The sequence below is a fragment of the Tympanuchus pallidicinctus genome, unplaced genomic scaffold (assembly GCF_026119805.1).
Source record: "Tympanuchus pallidicinctus isolate F22 unplaced genomic scaffold, pur_lepc_1.0 scaffold26, whole genome shotgun sequence".
In the NCBI taxonomy this organism is placed as follows: domain Eukaryota; kingdom Metazoa; phylum Chordata; class Aves; order Galliformes; family Phasianidae; genus Tympanuchus; species Tympanuchus pallidicinctus.
The window spans coordinates 8093654-8099725 of record NW_026294743.1 but is presented as its reverse complement, the minus strand read 5'-3'; positions in this window follow the sequence as shown (position 1 = coordinate 8099725).

The following is a 6072-nucleotide window of genomic DNA, read 5'->3' as shown; positions in this document are numbered from 1 at the left end:
AATAGACTGGTTCAGCAGAAACCAGTCTATTGGCACTGGAATGATGCTACTGAAAATAATGGCTTCTTATGGTTATTGGCATGTTGCTGAAGGTTTGGAATTTGTGACCTTACCAATGCTCTGGGAACTCTCTGCAACTCTCTGCAGTTCCTAAGTTAAGGGGATAAACCTGACAGCTCTGATATTTTACATCTTGTCTCAGATGTCAGGGTAATTTGTGCTTCCATGCAGCCCCTCCCTCCTTCTTTTTTCTTTTTTTCCCTTTAACAGTGTTCTTAGATGTTAGTAGTTCTCATGGTAGTATGCTGGAATTTTTACTTCCGTAAAGCCCCTAAGTGCGATGCTGCTGATCTTCCTCACTGCATTCCAAATGTATGCTCTTTTTCTGACTTCATAAGTACATATTTTATCTTGGCCTACTTGTGTTTCTCCTTGCCGTCGTCTTCACATTCTACTTCTTACTTCATTTTCTTAACGAGAGTGATATTCATATTATAAATGTCACTTTCATAATACCTAATATAAACCAGTGTTAGAATGATCTCCTTTAATTTCGTGTATAAGAGTTTTTTGTTTTGTTTTTTTTCCCCCCCCCACACACCTTACAGCAGCAACTGGTGGGTGGTGGGGGAAAGGGGAAGCCTGCAGAATGAGCTTTTTTAGAGAAACCTGTGTTTACTGCATGCCATTTCCTCCTCCATTGAAATGTAAAAATGCAAACCTTTTCAGCAGTTGCCCCTGCCCACTGCAGATAGTGTTCTCTTTTCTTGCTGTTTTGTCCAAAGATTCATTATCTTACCTTTTTTCAGACTGAATTGCATAAGGCACTTATCTGCCCATGATTCCAGTCTAGCCAAGTTGTTGTGAATTTTATTGCTTTCCTATTGTGCATCTGTTGATTCTCCCATTTTGTATCATCAGTACATTTCATCACTTTAGTGCATTTCCCTCCTTTCAGGTTCTAAAGTCAACAAAATCAATACTAACGTCACGATATTCGAGTCAACTCCCTTCATTCAGAGCTGCTTTTCCTTATAAGTACCTTCTGGCTCTGGTGTGTGAGATAGTTTGTTACCCATTCAAGCAGCTCACCTCCTATAGCTCAGATATGAAGTGAGTATGAGACAGTTTGCAAGGCACCTTACAGAGTTCTCAATTAGAAGTGGAACACTGGTTCCAGTCTGGTTTGAAACTGTTTGACTAAAAGTTGTGTAAACTCTTCAAAAAGTGAACAAATTCAGGGAGGTGGAGGTTACATGCAAACAGCAGAAGAGCTCTGAAACACTGAAAGCTGCTGCCTTATTTCTGTGTTGTAAAGCTCTTCTGTGGATCTTAATATTACAGGACAGCTTTTTAGCTGGTGAAAATTGGTGAAGCTTGACTGGTCTCAGTGGTGTTACAGTGATTTATGCCTGACTAGCACCTGGATCAGGCTGCTTCAGTGATGAATGACATTAATGCCCTGCCATGATGATATTTACTATCCCTGAATACATTTTTTGTGACTTTGATATCAGATATTATGATTGCATGCACACATGATCTTCCATCATGATGAGCCTCAATATATCCCAAATGGAGAGGGTGAGTCCCTGACATTTGTGCTAGAAGGGTAACTGTTGTCAGCTAATAAGTTACAGGCTAGGTTCTAATGTTGGCCGCTGAAACAAACCAGACAACATTAGACTTTTGCTTTCTTCAGAGCAGACCTAGGCTATTCTCCAAAATGTTTACAATCAATATAAAAACAAACATGTCTTACAATACAAAGCCATAAACTGTTATTTGCTCTGCATCAGTAACAGCTGTAATATGCTTTAGGTAGTATTTAAGGAAGGGCTTATGCAGCAACAGACATCTGGAATGATATTCATCAGTCAATGTACCTGTGAGGAAAGAGCTCGTGAAAAGAGGAGGGAATGAAAATATTTAGGGGATTTCACTTTGAACAAGGACAGTGACATGACACTTTGAAGTGGACACTAGGTTTTATTGTACAAGTCATTTCACCAAAAATGTAGTGAGGAACAGTCTACCCTTAGAAATACAGTCTCAATAAGCAAGAGAAAGACTGGAAAGGGAGGAAGCATCAAGATGCGAAGTGAATTGATTACAGTTATACTGAAAGTAAGTACCTTCAAAGGAGTTTTATTTATATCCCTTGAAAAATAATACATTGTAAGCGAGCCTTCAAAAAAGCTGAGAGATTCACATCTTCGTGAGGCCCATCCTATTATCTCCAGTGGCATGTACAAATAAAACAGAATTTCTTTAGTGCCCTTTGACTCCACAATAAATTCCAGACAGAAAAGAGATGCTATCCTTTCATTTCTACAATATGAATGTTATCTTGGCTTCCTATTTCAAGTTCATGTACTTGTGCCTGGTGTTAACAATACTGTCTGTTGGCAATAGCGCCTACAACAACTTCTTAAAATATAGTGGACGAAGGGCTGGTCTGCATGCTGCAACTATTACAAGCTGTATTTATTTGCCTTAAAAAAAAGAATAGAAAGAAAAAAGTCTACGGTTCTACTTCACCAGAAAAGCACTACTGTATCTAAAACTGTCTGCATTTGGACAGTTATCTAATTCAGTTTTAATGCTCAAGTGTAGCAAGGTGAGCTCTCCCTCTTTGTCGCTGTTTCAGGACTGTTTTCAAGGTCTTTTGGCAGGGTAAGAAGCAGGGTAACAGCACAGAGCACAGTCTAGCTGTGTTTGAATCTTTATCCTTTCACAATAACTGTTGTTATGTCTACTGATCTCTTCCCTGAATTGCACAGCTTAATTGTGTTTGTTAGCAAAAAGGACAAATTGGGTTTTAAAGGTGCACTGGGGCTTTCCCTCCCAACAAATCTGTTGGTTGTAATGAATGGAAGAATTGCCTTATGCATTTTACAAGGCGTTTGGACTGGAAGATCTATCTAGTCAGTCACTCACTTCATTCTTCTGTATTCAGTGTTTCCTAATACTCCATTAAGGTGGTCACTGCTGTGTCCTCATAAACCCATCACTCAAAATTACTATGTTCTTCCATCCAGGAACTTGCCAGTGTCGCCACTAATAGGAATGAGAAGACAGCCAGTCACCTCAGCGAGACCAGTTCTTGGCTTAGTGAACCTTACGGTTTGTGTAATAGGTTCTGTGGGCTTGATTCTTCATTGCTTTCACCTTGAGTAGCCACCCGTGCCCATACAAAATGAATGTTCAGAACGGTCTCATTTAGTATCCAGACAGGGCAAATGTCAAGGAGTGCAGAGTAGTATGGAATTAAAAGAATGCTTTTTGTAGGCTTAATTTCCTGTTTTGAGGTCCTATTCTTAGTCAGGAACGGAGAGCGTGAATAATTCAGGCACTGCCTTTCATAATTTTATAATGCAGTGTGTTTTACATATTCCTAGTTACAATATAATCACTGTCATCTTTTTCTGTGCAGTATTATTTCGTTACTTCTGCCACAGCGGGCAAATACCTTGCACTATCACAGAGCGCTGCAGTAGTAGCTAAGAAGGTAGTCATAAAATACATCTTCTGAGTTCTCAAGATACTCAAGCCTGATAGGGTTACACTAAGTAAGTAAATGAATGTTGTGCTGCAGGAAAAAAAAAAAAAAAAAAAAAAAAAACAACATAGAAAACACCCAAAGGGCATTTAGTAGTTGCTGCTGGATTCATACTAACAACCCTTGGGCCTCAAATGGGTTTTGGTATTGAAATTTTCAGTGAGTCAATAGACAGGGAACCTGTGGACTACTGTCATCTGTTGCAAGTCCCACAACATATTTTATTTAGCACGCAGGTAGCAGTGGTAGTGACTAAGAGGACCACAATTCAGAGCAAGTGTTTTTGTGAGACAGCAGTAATGAACTCTCTCACTTAAGGTGCATTAATGACACAGTTTCCAAGTGTGCTGACTGTACCCTGAGCTACAAATTAATTTGTTTTGTTCCAAATGCAGTTAGCTGTACACCCACGTGACAGCTGTCTTGAGAATGTAACCAGGTTAGGTGCTGGTGGTGAGGATCACTGCTTTGGCTTTCATAGGAGCCAACCCAACACGTCTGCTGAATGGAGCTCAGTTGCTTTTAGGACAGAAGCAGAATAAATGAAATGGGCCAGATTGAAGTAGACTGCTCGTGCCTTTAATGGGCACCTCCTGTTCCCTGTCTGACTTGGTCTCCATGAGCCTGCTGCATATGAAATGCTCAGAAAAGACAGTTTTATATATTTGAAAGAAATAAAAAATCACAGCCTGAAATAGCACATGGGTTGTTTGTTACTGACAAGCAATATCATAAAGGCTGCTGCTGGGAGCAGAGTATATCTGTCAAAATGTAAATTGTTTGTGACTGAAGCTCCTTCTGTGAAGATACAGCACCTAACTCTTCAAAGACCTGAGAAACAAAAATCATACCTCACTGTAGAAAAGCCTATGAGTGGACCTTTAAAGCTATCTCCCAGGGTTTCTTTAGAATTCATGGCAGATTATATTCCAGGACATATTTTTTAGTGCAAATTGCAACAAAGTTGATTTAAAACATGGACAGATGCAGTGAACCTGTACTAAGCCTCTACTTTCCCCCTAAACAGCAGCAGAACAGAAATATTCTAACAACCTGATCCTCCCTTCACAAAACTATCACAGTTTATCTCTAGATGGCAGTGAAGTTCTTTCAGTGACAGAGCTGCTTCCTTCCCCCACCTTCTTTCCATTTCTTCTGGAGACTCATTTTCAGCCATACTGCGCTATGATTTAACAAGGCTTTGATGCTGTAAGATGTTGGCGGGCACAAATCAGATTTTTTTTTTTTCTAAAAGGATAATATACTGCTTTTTCAAAGTCAATTAACACTTAGGGCAAATGAAATGGGGAGAGCTAAAGGTCAATTACTAAAGGATGGCCACAAAAACCTTTCTGGTTTATTCAGCGTTCATCCAGGGATTGCAGATCACTGGGAAAAGAAAGGAAATAGTAATTAGCTCATTTCATTTCTTGATGGTTACCAATAAGATGCTTTAATACAGTTTATCTGTTTTATTTTCAATCAAGTGTGACTGGTGCTAATAGTCATTTTGACCAGCCTGAGTCCGTGCTCTTTCAAGACGCTATGCAGTCATCGTAGTCACTGGGAAACCGTTGTGGCAATTAATGCATCAGAGAGATACTGGCATTAAAATTTCAGGTCGGGAATGTTCTTAATGAGCTTTGTGTAAAAGAAATATTGTAGCTGGGCTGTCCAGTCTTTAAACAAACAAGGAGATGAGAGAGACTAAGAACAAGTGCCATTCTTACTGTCATTCATCGTCCGGGTTAAAACAAGCAGGTAAGCTGATGCTTAGCCTTTGGAGAAGTGTGGTGTTGACTCACTGGCTTACCTACTGCTGGCTTTGTATGTCATGACTGTGGTGCTGTTCTGCAGGTGACCTGGTACGGTTGTAAAGATTTAATCAGACTCAGCTCCAGTGCCATCATGGCCTTCGTGTTCCTCATGTCAGTCACTGACATCAGTGAGGCAATGCTCCGAAGCAAAAGCGATATCTGAATTCTTTTGAGATGTCTGCCTTGTTTGGAAAAGGCAGATTCCTGTCAAAAGAGCAGAAAGCTCGAAGGTAGCTTTAACAAAACTAATAGAAAGACAAAATTCAAGGACCATCCATAACAAAATGGGGTAGCAGATTACTGTCTGGTAAGTTTAATGGTGAGCATACGTGAAAATGGCCAGATTTGACTTGAATCTGTGCTTTCCGCTTGCCTTTTGCGAGTCGAACAGCTTTCCAGGCAAGACTCGCACTTAAGATTGCAGTCACAGTTCATTTCTATCTTTTTTAAAAATAACTCTGCTGAGTTTAATAACCTTTTCCTTTTTGAATAAGAAGTTTCTGTTTGCAGTCACATGAAAAGAAAAAAAGGCCAGTGCTACAGGCAGCAGGAGATTATTTCATGCCTACCTACTCAAAGAGGGTTTTACAAGAGCACAAGGGCCAGGGAAAGCACATAATGAGCAAACTCTTGTGAGGTAAATTATTATTTGGGATTTTGAATGGGTCCTTAACGTGTGGGGGAAACCGTACC